At 48.9% G+C, this 16759-nt stretch overlaps 1 pseudogene; it reads left to right on the forward strand.

Moving 5' to 3' along the window:
• The first annotated feature begins 253 nt into the window (after positions 1–253).
• LOC146206424 (uncharacterized) lies at positions 254–5438 on the forward strand (annotated as a pseudogene).
• The last annotated feature ends 11321 nt before the right edge of the window (positions 5439–16759 follow it).

Here is a 16759-nt window from a genome sequence, read left to right on the forward strand (position 1 = left end):
CCGCGTTGGCGAACCTCGATTGTTTTTGTCGCTGAAAGGTCTCACACAGATCGAGACAAAGGAAGAGCAATTAACTGTGATTTCCCTGGCAAATCGTGCGGTGTAACAACCTGGTTGGGAAACTTCTTCGCGGCTCGATGCGTACATGTGTTATTTGACGTCGCTGCTGTTTCCGCGGTGTCCGCACCGCGCGCAAGCTAGGCCTCGTGGCTCGTCGCCGGCAACCATTGGCTTGTGGCGCGCCGCCGACACCATGCCGGCACCGCCGGGCCGGGTGCTCTCAAAAGCACGGGGAATCCAGGGAGAGTCTAAGGAAAACACGTTCGGCCTACATCCGGACATGACGTCACAAAATATCACGTGACCCATGACATTTTTTTGTGACGTCATTTATGACGTCACATAATTTGGGCCAATCAGCGTTTCCAGCCGAGCTACCCCGAAACGCTTCTGACCACGACGTGAGTTGCTGGCGGCTTACAGAGCGCAGGGGGTAATCCCGGACAGCGTAGCTGTGCTCCTGTGGTCGCCGGGCTGTGCGCGCGTCCGCGAGCGAGCTCACGTGAGCCTGTGTGAGTACATCGAACAGGCGGGCTTGATGACCCGCCTATTTCACCTCGAAAGATGGTGCGCGCTGTGACTGAACGCTCCACGTGTGCTATTTCCCACAATAACGGCCGATCGCCCACGACAGCCGTCAGTGTTTTGTACAGTGGGCCAGTGCGTGCGTTGTGAACAGTTGCCTGGACGCAGAGCTATTGCGGAGGCCCGCCCGATGTGCCGAGTGCTCAGTGGCTTAAGACATTTGCGGGTGGGCCTCAAGCAAACTACTGTATACTGTACCATAGTGTATATATTTCTTTTATTTTTACCTACCCTTTTCTTTCTCCCTATCACTCACCTCTTTGATTTCCTCTACCTTCTCCTCGCTATCCCTTTATTTCCACCGCCCCAGTTCATGTGCTTCAGATATAAGATAGCAGATACCGGGGCTGGCAAACATCTTTTCTTTCCTTTTCTACATACAATAAATAACCACTACAACAACAGAGGTGGCCCGCTCCCGCCTAAACCAGTCAGGAACGGTTCTCGCGACTGTGGTGCGGCTGCGCATGCGCGAATTTGAGTAAGCCGAAGTGTCAAATTTTCGTAGACGCGCGTTAACGCCTTTATTGCTGTCTGAATGCTAAAATAAATATTATTTTTCGTAAAAAGGGGTTACCTTTGTGCTAAACGCAAATTTTGAAACGTTGAAACTGCTTCGTGCACGAGATTTCTTCCAATTAAATAATTTCTGATGCATTGCTTGATTGCCAAATGCATCCGCAGCGCAGTAAACACCAGTTGCTTGTTCGACTTTTTCGCAATTCATGCTCTAACTGTAGTGCGAGATTTTGCCTTTGTGCAACGTGTATCGCAAAAGTTTGGTTGATTTTATTTAATAAATAAGCACTGGGAATGAGTGGCGGTGACAGGTATGCGCTGATGCTGCAGTGTTTCATCAAGTGGGCACTTTTTGAGACTGCCTGGACAATGGTGTGTACCACGGTGCCGCGGAAACTATGATGGTGGGGATACAGTGAGAGTTTCACGTTCCCATCGGACCCAGTGAGAAGGGCTCAAAGGATAAAAGCCATCCATGGTGCCGATTTCACACCAGGAAAGCGATTGGTGGTAAGGCAAATATTTCTCTTTACTATTTATTATCGACAACTTCTTTGCATCATTAACGCTACATATTACCTAGATACTCCGAGAGTATATATATGTCTGCGATACTTACCTTAAAAAGAAAAGCTTGCATAGCTAAGGTGCAAACCTTATTCTATACAGCGTGAATGCGGCTTAGAGACACAGTATTACTGATATTTAGTGCGCGCGGACTTTGAACTAAATTGCGATCATTAGAACCTTAAAACGTAGGGCTGCTGTGTGTGTTTTTTTTTTTTTTTTTTTTTTTTTGTTTTAGCTTCAGGTACTGCATCCTCCTAACGTGTCATTTCACATCCTAGGTCTGAGAGCGTCACTTTAAGCTGCGGACATGGTCGACAAAACAAATTACGTGGATGTGAAGACAGGAAAAGTGATTGAAGCTAAGCTCAAACTGGTACGACTTCGACCTGATGCAGTACCAAGCATACTCCCAAACTGCCCAGCGTATCTTTCTGGTCCAGCTACAAGTGCCTCTCGAGAGGCCCCAGATCACAAGAAGGCGCGTCTTGAAGCAGCTGCAATACAGGAAGCAATCAACCAGACCATTGAGACGCACCGAGAAGAAGAACACAGCAACAGAATCAACAGTTTTCAGGCTCTGTTTAGCGGTCTTCCGCGCATCTAGGTTTCGGAATTTTGGAAAGTTGTTTCCTATCCTGAGTACGTGCTTTTTCTAAATCTCGGTGTTGATGGTGCTCTAGCTATCATAAAATCAGTTAAAGTAACAAATGACCAGTTCTTAAGGCTGTTTTTTCAAGACGTAGAGGCGACCAAAGTTGATGGTGTAAACATTCCAGAAACTGTAAACGACATTCGGCGCCTAACAAATCTTCTGGATGCCATTGAGAGATTTGACAAGGTGTCTGCCTTCAAGCCCGTGGGTAAGACGGCACATATTCAGAAATGTGGCGCAACAAACACAAACACAAGAGAAGATACACAACACACGCACACTTCTCTTGTTGGTTGGTTGGTTGGTTTGTGGGGTTTAACGTCCCAAAGCAACTCAGGCTATGAGAGACGCCGTAGTGGAGGACTCCGGAAATTTCGACCACCTGGGGTTCTTAACTTCTCTTGTGTTTGTGTTTGTTGCGCCACATTTCTGAATACGATGCAGCACCAACTAGCCCCTCAAGCCGTTACTTTGAGATATTGTAAGAAAGCACAGCTTGTGCAGTCCCTTCTTAAGAATGCTTTGAATCAAGAATTGCAAACTGAGGAGCGACAGGATGCTTTGACCTTCTTGTTGGAACAAGTATCTCTTCTTTCCAGCAAATCGCCCCGCTACTTTTCTGAGTTGCTCAGATTTTCGAGCCTTTTATTCACCATTTCTCCTCACTCCTATGTATACTTGAGAAGCTACGGAGGTCTTATTCTGCCTCATGAGTCAACTATCAGACGTGTCTGCTGTTCATATGACGTCAGTCCAGCAGCTGAGCAGCAGGACACCTCATTCCTGTCGCATGTAAAAAAGGTTGTGGCAACAATGAAAGATCATGAGAAATGTGTGGTTCTAATGATGGATAAAATACATCTACAGCCGTATTTTGACTATAAGGGTGGCACTATCGTCGGCATGGTCAGCAACAGCTCAAATGCTGCGAAAACGGCACACGTTTTCATGATTCAAAGCCTCCTTTCATCGCAAAAAAAAAAAAAAAAAAAAAAAAAACCGTCGTTCACATTTTACCAGTTGAGCAAATAAATGCACAACTTAATACTGTCCTCCGAAAAATCATAAATGAACTTGAAGAGGCTGGACTTCGCATTGTTGCTCTTATTACAGACAGAAACTCCTTCAACCGTAAAGAGCAATGTCTTTCTTTGGAACTTCGTCAACAATCAGCAGCTCATACTGTCATCCATCAGATCCCACACAGCTTTTTTTTTGTTATTGACCCCGTTCACCTGCTAAAATGTGTTCGCAACAACTGGACCAATCAGAACTCTGGAACATGCATGTTTTTTTCTGCCTTCCTGGACCTATGCACAACCCCGAAAATTCTGACCGACCGTCACCTAAAGGAACAAGATCTACTGATCAAGGCTGCTCCGACGCTCTCAGTAAAAGCTTTCAACCGATAAAGCATGAAGAGACAGAATGTTAAAAGTCAACTCCGGTGGTTTTTTCATCATTTTGTGTTTTTAGTTGAATTACATTCCTCGGCATGTCCTGACTCCAACACAAAAAGCCGTTTTTCGAAATTCCGATTACAAGTATGTTTAAAAAAGAAAAACAGCAAACCGAAACCGAAACTGCTTTCACGGCCAGAAACGACGTCCCAGGTGACGAAATGGTGACGTCACACTCAGTATGAGAAAAACAGTCGTACGTCCGTTGGATGGTGAAAATAAAGTATGGAAATCATGACGCACTGCCTAAAATGCCTGAAGTAGTTTAATATGAGCCTCACAATTTCATAATCACTCGAGAAGTGGACAGTAACGCCGGTATACTGTTTGTGACGTCAGAAACGCAATGTTGCCCGCCGAAATACTTTCAACTTAAGCCATGAAAACGGCATATTTTAAAGCCGTGTTGCGCGTGACCAGATTATCGTACGGTACCCAAATTTTGTAGAATGCGTCAGGACGGAGAGGAGAACCTATGGTAAAGTGTTCACTAGAATATTAGAATGTCAAAAAACCTTGCGTCGAAGGTCTTCAGCCCCTCCACCATAGCTGCCATTGAAACGTGGTGAACGCTATGGTCTCCAGCATGCAGCTGGAACGAAAGATTTTCTGAAGATCATTAAAAAGTTGTGGAGGATTGTTAACGTCAAGTCACCCAAGAAAGGACAACGACATCGTGACGTGTTGCAGTCTTGTAACACAAACATCATCTCCACAAGTTGCATTTCTTCAGAGTATCTTGAAATGGCTTGACCTGTGGCAAAGATTGAAATTTGATACTAGAATTCTAACACGGGAGACGCACAGTGCGCCTCGACGAACTACGGAAGCGTTGGTAAACCTCATCAGCTACTGCCTCCACGACCTGGGATTTGACTACGTCCTCCTGGGCAAATTCTAGACTGACTGCTAGGAGGCGCATTTCGGCAAATACAGACAACTATCTGGATCCCAGTAGTACCACATTTCCATTCGTCAGGCGTACGAATCAGAACGAAAGCTTCATCTTCAGACAGCCCTACAACTTCCATAAATGAATGAAGGAGCGCCAAAAATTAAAACTGATGAGCTCGTGTTAGGCAGCTTCAACATAGAAGTAAATGATAATGATTTCGAACGCAAGGAATCAACTATTGCTGCCGATACATACGTGGCCGGTTACTGCACACACGCTGCTCTTAAGAAGCTCTCATGCACTGTCTGCAGAGCAAACATAGTTGAAGACCACGGCCTTCAAATGAAGAATGATGAAATTGTTCGGAACATGACCCGCGGAGGTCTCAAATTTCCAAAAGCAGCTGTCGTAAACGCTGTAGTGACAGCCAGATGGTGCTTGATAAACTCCGTAGGGAAAAGCATGCAATTCAATTTCAGGCACTGGCGAACCAAAAAGAAGCTCTTTTTACTTTAGCAAGCAACCTGGTGAAAGATGAAAATATTTAAAGATGCGAAAATGGTCACAGCCCGCAGCAAGTGGTGAAATATGTGCTCGCGGTGCAGCAACCAACATCCTGCTAAAGAACTATTGCAAGACATGAAACGATCGGCTGTGCAATCCAAGACCGCTCAAAAGCGTAGAATTAACACTTTGAAGCCTTGATAATTTTGATTTTTTTTTGTGACATTCGTCAAAGCTTTCCTCGAAACTTGCATATTTTAATAAATACTTTCATACTGGATACAGTTTATGTATGTATTGAGCTGAAATCAATTCTAGAGCCAAAAGCAAAGTACTCTGCTGATCTTGGAGCTACATATTTTGAGTGCTGTGAAATTATAGCGAAACTTTCGCCCATTTGTTTCCAAAATGAGTACAGAGATTAAAGAATGTTCCACCGTTTATAGAGCTGACTTGCTTATATCCGTAGCGTTATACTAACACAGGCACAATAAAAGCAGTGCTTCTGGCTTTTCATAAACTAATTAAGATTATGGGCTGTTTCCTGAAACTTAATCTTTACAAAATCCGCTGCACGAATATTCAGACGTTTACTTGCAATATTGGAGCTGACTGAAAATTTATGTATTGAACAACGGGGCTTGAAACACCAAATAATGTTTTCGCATGCGGCAACAACCACAATTCTAGTGAAACAAGAATAAGCACGCAGCAACGCGCAGCAGCGCGCAGCTTCCGCGTACGTCTTAAAGCGATGACGTCATGGAGGAGCGGAGAGGCCTAGTCTAGGTAGTGTTACTCCAACGTACTCCAACGTCATTGCCACTTCTGGAGCAGAAGCGGCGCGCGCTATTGTGCATGTGCGAGGAGATAGCGTCGCGCGTATAAATATGGAATGGTGAACGCGGAGTTCTATATGGAGAGCGATGGTAAAGTCAGGCCTTTGCTAAGCGGCGTAAGAGATTGGAAAATCTCAACTCGTCAGACGTCGAGGTAGGTTGTCGCCTGGCAGTTGGCCGTTGAACGTAGTAAAAGCGAACAGAAGAACGGTAAGCGTGCGCGGAGACACCGGAGCAAAGAGAGGAACCCCTAGCTAAGAGACGTCGTCAGGAAGCGAAGTGACGTGCCCTGGCCTTGCAGCAGGTCGAAGATGATACGAGCCAGGACCACATGAAGAAACACAAACAGAAGAACGCCTTGCAAGCGGCAATGCCAAGATGCAGAGCGCAATAATAATAATAATAATAACAATTAATGTAAGCACTATGAGTGACCTTCATCTTCACCTGAGCGTAATCATCATCGGTCATCGTGTCGCGGGAAGAAGACGAAGTGTTGTGTTGATGAGCATCGGCTAGTCGGTAGCTGCTGCTTCGGCCTATCTGAAATAGAAAAGTGAATTTGCTGGTGCGTCCTTCTCCCTCACAAGTGGTGGAGGTGAGTCCTGATTCCAGCGTCCTCAACGCGGCACCCCCTGGAGTTCGTTCCGGTCGTGTTCTTGGCGGCACTTCAACTGCCATGGCGCAGTCACATGCGCCTGCTCTGACCAACTGTTCCGACGTCTGTCGCTACCGATGTGCATTCGACGGCTGCCCATGCCTCTTCTGCACAGCTGACGTCCCATGGTGAACTTCCTCCTCACCATTTGACCCATCCAACATGGTCAGTTACTTCACGTCAACGCCACCCTCCTGCTTTCGCCGGTCTCCGCGGTGACGACATCGAAGACTGGCTACAACAGTACGATCGGGTCAGCGCTGTTAACGGCTGGGACGCTTGTATGAAGCTACTCAACGTCTCGTTTTACCTTAGTGACGTGGCTAAGAAGTGGTTTCTCAACCATGAGGACGTCATTCCTGACTGGCTTCAGTTCACGACACAGATCCGCCAGAGCTTTGGAACTGTTGGTGCTGGTCCGGCCTCTTTCCAAAAGAAGCTAGAGACCTGTGTGCAGCTTCCAGGAGAGACATATACATCCTATATTGATGAAATACTCGCCCTTTGCCGGCGAGTCAACTATGTCATGGTCGAAGTTGAACGTGTTGGCCATATTTTAAAAAGGAATTGGCTCTTTTGCCTACGCAGCTCTAGCTGCCCGGAATCCCGTCACGGTGGCAGACATTTGTGCCACTTGCCAGCGACTTGACTCCCTACAGTCGCGCCGGCTCAATAACACCTGGGATCCGAGCCAAAATACCGAAGCTAATCTGCGCACCATGATCCGCTCTATTATACGGAGAGAGCTCCACAATGATATTTAGTCGGTGCCTGCTTTCTCACGCCCACCTGTTCAATGCGTGGCATTATCAAGGAGGAGCTTGTTTCATTCAATCGTCCCATGGCTACAGAACCACCAGCCACTTCCTACGTATGCTGAAGCCACTGCGGCACCTCCTCCTTGTCCTCCTGCCCATCACGCGCCTGTGCCACCTAGCCTCGCCACCCTGTCCCCGCGACAACCAGTGTATGGTAATTGGCGACCTCCCCACCTTGTCCAGTATGTTTCTATCATCCGCGGCCATGTTACACGCGTCTGTCACCGAAGACTGCGAGATGAGTGTGCGAGCTATGGGTACGTTCGACGTGACGACGTGTGCCAGCTTCCTCCTCGACAGTATTACACCGATAATGACCTCCGTCGCTCTTCCTCTCCGTCGACTTCCCCCAACCGGTCTATAACAGCACGGCCATCACGTCGTCACTACACATCAACCTTTCAGCGGACGTAATCGCCCCTTCGCCCTCCATCTTCAACTTCTGCCCGCCACACGGAAAACTAACCTGTGCAGTTTCCGGAGGTAAAACTGCACCGCCTGCCCTCGCTCCAATTCCTCCTGTGCTCCCATGCAACATGTTGACTGTATTCGTTAAGGAAATGTACTGGAAGCTTTAATTGATACCGGTGCCGCTATTTCTAATATAAAGCTTGACTTCATTGTGTTTAAAACAGCGAAAAGTGCGCACACCTTACACCGGTCCTCTGTTACGTGCTGCAAATGGACAGAATATTAACCCTTGTGGAGCGTGTACAGCCCGAGTCACCATTGATGGCATCTTGCACTTTATTGAGCTTGCTGTCTATCCTCTTGTGCCCATCAACTCATCTTCGGCTGGGATTTCCTGTAAAACGCCTCAGCAGTCATTACGTGTTCCCCTCCCACAATTGAGGTCACTGAATGCAACATTCTTGCCGATAGAGAACCATCTTCCTCCCGTTCAGTTGTGTTTGCCGATCACTTCCTCTATCCGGGCAACGAAGATATTCTATGTCTATCCTCTTGTGCCCATCAACTCATCTTCGGCTGGAATTTCCTGTAAAACGCCTCAGCAGTCATTACGTGTTCCCCTCCCACAATTGAGGTCACTGAATGCAATGTTCTTGCCGATAGAGAACCATCTTCCTCCCGTTTAGTTATGCTTGCCGATCACTTCCTCTATCCGGGCAACGAAGATATTCTATGTCTATCCTCTTGTGCCCATCAACTCATCTTCGGCTGGGATTTCCTGTAAAACGCCTCAGCAGTCATTACGTGTTCCCCTCCCACAATTGAGGTCACTGAATGCAACACTCTTGCCGATAGAGAACCATCTTGCTCCCGTTTAGTTATGCTTGCCGATCACTTCTTCTATCCGGGCAACGAAGATATTCTATCTCTGACCTCTGACGCCGTCACCGATGGCGACATCCTGATTACACCCATCCCTCGTCTCCTGTCAAGAGGTATTATCATCATGTCCCTTCTTCGCTTCTCCAGCGGTTCTTCTCTTCTCGCCGCCTTCAACACAATATTAGAGCCCATTCTTCTGCGCCGCGGCTCTACTGTTGCATCAGTTGCTTCCGCCCAGCCTGTCACTCTTCTTCCCATTTCCACCTCCGATCGCTTTGATTCATCCCCTGCCTCGCTCAGTGCAGCACTTCGCTACACGATCACCACCGACCTGAGAGTAGACCAGACAGACGCACTGCTTGCTGTATTGAACAAGCACGCAGACTCGTTTGACGTCAATTCCGGCGCATTGGGTCAGACCGCTGCAGCAACGCATCGCATTCTCACTGACGGATCAGGCATAGTTAGACGCCGGCCATATCGCGTGTCTTCAACCGAGCGCAAGGTTATTCAGGAAAATTTTGCTGACATGCTTGCGCGCAACATCATACGCCCATCGTCCAGTTCCTGGTCATCGCCTGTAGTGCTAGTGCAAAAAAAAGACGGTTCGGTTCGTTTTTGTGTAGATTACCGTGCTCTAAACAGAATCACTCGCAAGGATGTGTATCTCGTCCCTCGAATTGACGACGCCCTCGATTGTTTACAAGGTGCCCAATTTTTCTCCAGCCTAAATTAAGATCAGGCTGCTAGCAGATCCCCATGCATGAAGATGATAAAGAGAAGACCGCCTTTGCAACACTGGACGGTTTATACGAATTCAATGTAATGCCATTTGGACTCTGCAACGCTCCTGCTACATTCGAGCGCATGAGTGACAGTTCTCCGCGGCCTCAAATGGAAAACATGTCTCTGTTACTTAGATGACATCGTCATTTTTTCTTCCTCATTTTCTGATCACCTTACTCATCTCAGTAAAGTTTTGACAGCACTTTCCAGTGCTGGCCTACAGCTAAACACGAAGAAATGCCGTTTTGCATCAAAATCTATTATAGTTCTTTGCAATCTCGCAAGCAGCGAAGGAATTAAGCCTGACCCTGAAAAAATCGCTGCTGCGCTGCACTTTCCCGTCCGACTCGGGTCAAAGATCTCCGCAGTTTCCTCGTCTTGGCATCATACTTCCGCCGCCGATTCATCCGCAATTTCGCCTCTATTTCCTCACCTTTACATGCGCTTCTTCACAATGACACGCCTTTCGTCTGGTCTCCTGCTTGCGAAGAAGCATTTGAATCTCTGAAGCGTGCTGTGACTTTGGGTCCCGTCCTCTGCCATTTTGATGACAAAGCTCCGACTATTTTGCACACCGACGCCCATGGCATTGGCGCTGTCCTTCTGCAACGCCAAGACACCTCTACAGAAAATGTTGTTGCCTACGCAAGCCGAACTCTGACTCCTGCGGAACAAAACTACACTGTTACCGAGCAAGAATGTCTCGCCGTCGTCTGGGCTGCTCAGAAGTTTCGTCCTTACCTGTACGGCCGTCACTTCACAGTCGTCACTGACCACCACGCCCTATGCTGGTTATCCTCTTTGAAAAATTTGTCCGGTCGTCTCAGGCGGTGGATCCTCCGCCTTCAAGAGTACGACTTCACTGTTACTTACAAATCGGGCAAGAAGCACAAAGACGCCGACGCTTTCTCTCTCGTTGCCCTATTGCTTTGCCGTTGCAACACATGCCGTCGCATTCCTCTCCTGTCCCATCGGAGTCACGCCATTTAAACCCTACAGTTATCCAGTCTTTGAGCGCCGCCTCTATTGCTTCCACGCCAGATGTAGACTCTTACTGTCGAAAGTTGATTGATAGTCTGTGTTATTAGACCTCCAAATGCCCGTCTTCGTCGTCGGCTCAACAATTTCAAGTTGCAGGATGGCACATTATTTTGGCACAACTACAGCCCACTGGGCCATACATGGGTTCCCGTAATTCCTTCTTCCCTTCGTCCTCAAATTCTACAATCCTTTCACGACGACCCCACCGTAGGTCACCTTGGATACCACAAAACCTACGACCGCATCAAAAATCGTTTCTTCTGGCCTGGCCTTTCAACCTCGTATTAAAATATGCAGCGTCTTGCATCCCTTGTCAATGACGCAAGCGGTCTACGTCGCCTCCTGCCGGTCTCTTGCAACCTCTCCCAGGTCCTTTCACGCGTATGGACCCTTGCCCTTGACTCTAGCTGGCAACCCCTGGGTCGTTACTGCCGTTGACCACCTCACCCGATACGCTGAAACCGCAGAACTTCCTTCCGGCTCCGCTTCCGAAATCGTAAACTTTATCCTCCACACGCGCCACGGCGCCCCTCGCCTCGAGTCTTTGGCGATTGTGGCAAGTCGTTCCTCTCCACCGTCCTCGCCGCAGTGCTTCAGGCACGGTGCACAAAACTACATCTCCTTACCACCCTCAGACCTATGGCCTCACAGAACGCTTTCATAGCACCCTTTCTGATATGCTATCCACCTACATTCACACTGAGCACAACAACTGGGTCTTCTTACTCTCCTTTCTAACCTTCGCCTACAACACTGCCATTCAACGAACCACCTCCTTTTCTCCGTTTTTTCTTGTTTATGGCCGACATCCTACCTTCTCCCTCGAAGCGTCTTCTCAGCTCCCGCTCCTTCTACCGCGCCTTCCCACGAACAGTTCGTGTCTCGTATCGCCCACTGCCGTGATCGTGCCCGCCTTCAAACTGAAGCCACTCATGCTTCCAGGGAAAACACGTATGATACGACCCATCGCTCAGTGTCTATCCGCCCTGGAGACGAAGTGCTGCTCTGGACGCCTACTCCCACCCTGTGTGAGAAGTTTCTGAGCCGTTTTATTGGCCCGTACACGGTTCTAGAACAAACTTCCCCTGTAAACTATCTCATCACGCCTGCATCGCCTGTTCGCGATCGTCGGTGTCGCGGCACCGAGATTGTGCACATGTCGCGTTTGAAACACTTTAACCGTCGACCTTGAGATTTAATTTGCGACCAGGATGGTCGCTTTCGTTTGGGAGGGGGAATGTTGTAAGCACTGCGAGTGAACGTCATCTTCATCTGAGCGTAATCATCATCGGTCATCGTGTCCTGGAAAGAAGACGAAGTGTTGTGTTGATGAGCATCGGTTAGTCGGTAGCTGCTGCTTCGGCCTATCTGAAATAGAAAAGTGATTATGCTGGTGCCTCCTTCTGCCTCACAATAATAATAATAATAATAATAATAATAATAATAATAATAATAATAATAATAATAATAATAATAATAATAATAATAATAATAATAATAATAATAATAATAATAATAATAATAATAATAATAATAATAATAATAATAATAATAATAATAATAATGTAGTGAACTACGAGCGGACATATATCATGAAGACGAGGAAGAGAACGACGAAATGCCGCTGCGTGGCTCGAGCTCGCTTGTGTGTGCCTAGACTGGCTGTGTTCCTGTGTTGTTCGCCGTGCAGCTTATAGAGGGCTGTATTCCCTTAGTCATCACATATTCTAAAACAGCAATCAAAGCCTATGACAACGGTAAGGTGTCCAAAGAGGACGGCAAAATTCTGCAAGCAGGCAAGAAGAACGTACCCAATGTCCTAATTAAAATAATATGGCCACATGCCCATAGTGGACTCACAGCTGGGAACGAGATCGCCAACGAGGTCGCCAGAAGGCTCACTCACCGTGCCTCAGCGCGGGCAGACTACTCCCTGTCCAAAAAGCGGGACTTATTACATACAGAGAAATTCTAGAACACTACAGAATGACCAAGAGAACCCTCCCTCCCCCCCCCCCCCCCCCCCCATAGATCTCTCGCAAGGAAGGAAGGATAATTCTGGCGAAAACTGCAGACGGGCACCTTTCCAAACCCGTATATCCTACACAAATGGCATCCTGAGGTGCACTCTTCCAAATGTAAAAACTGAGCTACCCTAAATCACATGCTCTGGGCTTTCCCAGCGCTAAACGGGATACATGGAAATAAAGAGTCATGGGAATCCTCTCTTCACAGCCAGGAAGAACAAATCCAAAAGCAAGTCATCCGTCAAGCCCAGGCCGCCGCCGAAAGCCAACTGATTCCGGCCGACGTCTAGGGGGGAGATAGATGGTGAAAGGGGCAGCTGCGTCTCCCCCGATCATCCATAGTCTCTGACGGGTGCAAATAAAGCGCTTTCTCTCTCTCTCCTTTGTTGAACCCTCAGTAAAACCCCTTTCACTTGGTGGAGGTGAGGATTTCCTGCCGCCCTAGAGCTCTACAGCCGCACACTCCCGACAACAGCCATGAACCGACGCTACCACCCCTAGTCCAACCGGCCCCTCGTCCCCCGTCTTCTGCGTTGGAGCTTTGCTCCAGCAGGATCCTTCTATCTTCAGCGGAACCGGCGACCACGACGTGGAAGACTGGCTGTCCTCATATGAGCGGGTCAGTACTTACAACCAATGGGACGATGGCCTAAAATTCAGTAATGTCATATTCTACCTATCGGACGTTGCCAACCTGTGGTTCCGCAACCACGAGGCCGATATCACATCGTGGTCTGCTTTCAAGGCTAGTTATGCCGATATCTTCGGTCGGCCTGCAATGCGCAAGCTGCGCGCTGAGCAACGCCTGCGCGGCCGTGCGCAGCTTCCTGGCGAGAATTTTTCAAGTTATATTGATAATGTTGTAGACCTGTGCAAGCGCGTGGACGCTTCAATGACAGAACACGCCAAGATTGATCACATTTTACAAGGAATTCATGATGCTTCTGGCCAGACATCCAGCAACCGTAGTCGACGTACGCATGCCAAAACTTTGATGAGTTACGCAAGCGCCGTAACCTCACTAGTTCTTCACTCGAACACCCGCAGCCTCTTGCAGCTTTAACAACTGTTTCAAAACAGTCGTCCTTGCTGCCTCAAATAAAGCAGTTTGTTCGAGAAGTTGCCCGTTAACTATCGCTCGTTCATCAGCGTCCTGACGTTCCGTCTCCTTCGGTGCCGAAGTTGCAGCAGGTCATCCCCGAGCAAGTCGCAGAAGCACTTCCCGCTCTTCCTGAGGCTCCTTCTGTCACTCGCATACGTCGGGGCACCAGTACAGTATAGGCAACCTTCTGTTCCAGCCCTTTTGACCTATGCGGCAGTGGCTGCGCGGCCTCCGCCTGAGCCGTTACCGTAACCCACGCAGCCTGTCCTGCTCCACGCACCGCTTCCTCAAACGGCTCCGTTTCATCCTCCGACTCCGCTCTATTACAACCCTTGGCGCACTTTGGACAGCCGCCAAATTTGCTACTACTGTGGTTGTCCTGGATATGTGGCCCGTCGGTGTCGTGGTCGCATGGCCGCGCCTCCCGAGCCTGCGTCTTCGGATTACTCCCCACCGCTGCTTCGTTCTGCTCCCTCTTCGCCTCGGACGCCGCCGAACAGCGTCCGTATACGACCCATCGTTCTCCTTCTCCCCGTCGCCGGCCACTGTCACCAATGCGCCGGCGACCACCACCTTCCGACGAGGGAAACGAGGGAGTTCCGCGGTTCCTGAGGCAAGAACTGCGTGCTCTGCCAAAAGCTCAAGGCCTCATATTTTGCCCACGAATGTTGTGATCTCTATCGATGGTCTGTCTGTATATGCGCTGGTCAATACAGGTGATGCAGTGTCAGTGATTCATGAGCGACTCTGCGATGGTTACGAAAGGTTATGACGTCATTTCACGGTTTGTCGCTCCGCACTGCCAGTGAAGAAAGGATTGCACCTTTAGCAGCATGTAGAGCGCGTGTCGTCATTGAAGATCTTTTGTACAGTGTCGAGTTCATAGTTTGGTCATCTTGTTCCCAAAACGTGATCGTCGGATGGGATATCTTGTCCAAAAATAACGTCATGATCGATTGAACCCGAGCTGAAGTGGGCAGTGCGTCGGGCAGTGTGTCCACTGAAGTGGACGCACTGCCCAACGACAACCGTTCAGTGTGTCCTCAAAAGCTCACCAACGCTGAAGATGTCGACGTAGCACCAGAGGCTAGTGCCCTTGTGCCTTTTTCGTGTCCTGCCGTGTCAGTCGTTGCTGTTTTATTTACGCCGTCTACATCCTTTTCATCCACCGCAAGTACCTGCCGCTGCCGATGTTCACGGTACGGTGGCTTCACTCAGCTATTCATCTACAATCCGTCTTCGCGCCCGCTTACTCTTCTACGTGGTGAATCTCCCGGTTCCATTCAACCAGCCCACCTTCTATCCCACCTGGATGCCTCCGAGACCTACCGTAGTAAGTACATCGATGCCCTGCAGTCCGACCCGACGTCTGATCTGTTGACAGACGACTTCTTCCGAACGGCTATAGATGACGCTCTTCCTTGCATATACCGCACGCAGCTTGTGGCCCTTTTACAGACGTTTCGCTTCGCTTTTGACGCCGCCCACTCACCTCTCAGCCGCACTTCCACAGTCGCGCATCACATTCAGACCGGCTCTAACTAGCCCACGGAGTAAGATCTCGCCTTTTCGACGGCAATCCTATCGCGTTTCAACGGCAGAGCGTCGCGTGATCAATTAGCAAGTTGAGGACATGCTACAACGTGGTGTAGTCCGTCCGTCTCAAGCCCCTTGTATTCACCAGTGGTGCTAGTAAAGAAGAAAGATGGTTCGATTCGCTTTTGTATCTATTACCGGCACCTCAACAAAATTACCCACAAAGACAATTACCCCCCCCCCCCCCCCTTTCGCGTATAGACGACGCTCTTGATTGCCTCCAAGGTGCCAAGTACTTTTCGTCTCCTGATTTACGTTCCGGTTACTGGCAAGTGCCAATGGCCGCCTGTGACATAGAGAAGACTGCATTTGTAACGCCGGATGGCCTCTATGAATTTAATGTGATGCCTTTCGGTCTGTGCATCGCGCCCGTTACATACGAGAAGATGATGGATAACATTTTGCGTAAGTTCAAGTGGCATATTTGCCTGTGCTACTTGGAAGACGTTGTTGTCTTTTCCACCGACTTCGCCACGCACCTAGAGCGCTTGCGGCAAGTTTTGGTTTGTCTTACTGACGCTGGCTACAGTTGAATCTCAAGAAGTGTCACTTCGGTGCCCAGCAGTTGACAATTTTGGGGCACATCGTCTCTAAGGAAGGTGTTCGCCCTGATCCGGCCAAGCTGGGCGCAGTGGCGGAGTTTCCTAATTCGGTCTCACTCAAGCAACTTCGAAGCTTCATAGGTCTGTGCTCGTAGTTTCGGCGCTTCGTACGAAATTTTGCTTTGATTATTGCACCCCTGACGAAGCTACTCGGGGGAAACAGTGACTTAACTGCGTGGTCGGCCGAGTGCGACGAAGCGTTCACCGCATTGAGCCATCTTTTCACATCGCCACCAATTCTTCGCCACTACGACCCGACAGCACCCACCGGTAACATATGAGTGGCGTTAGCCTCGGAGCTGTCTCGGCTCAACGGAAAAACGGCTTTCATGAATGCGCCGTCGCGTACGCGAGTCGTGTCCTCTCCAAAGCTTAATGCAACTACTCAGTTACGGAAAGGAGTGTTTGACCATTGTGTGGGCACTAACGAAACTCCGACCCTCCCTGTACGGCCGCCAGTTTGACGTCGTCACGGACCACTACGCATTATGTTGTCTGTCCTCTCTTAAAGACCCGTCCGGCCGACTCGCACGATGGATTCTCCGCCTTCATGAATTTGACATCCGCGTTATATATCGCTCTGGCCGTAAACACATGGACGCCAACGCTCTGTCTTGTTCTCCTCTATCCAGCGGCACTGCTTGCTCCACGGCGGCTGATCCCGTCCTCTCAACTCTAACCATCGCTGATATGCCTGCGGAGCAGCGCAAGGACACGTGGCTCGCATCTTTTATACATCGTGTTCACTTCTC

The sequence above is a fragment of the Amblyomma maculatum genome, chromosome 1 (genome assembly GCF_055883805.1).
Source record: "Amblyomma maculatum isolate TAMU_Amacu chromosome 1, ASM5588380v1, whole genome shotgun sequence".
NCBI lineage: Eukaryota > Metazoa > Arthropoda > Arachnida > Ixodida > Ixodidae > Amblyomma > Amblyomma maculatum.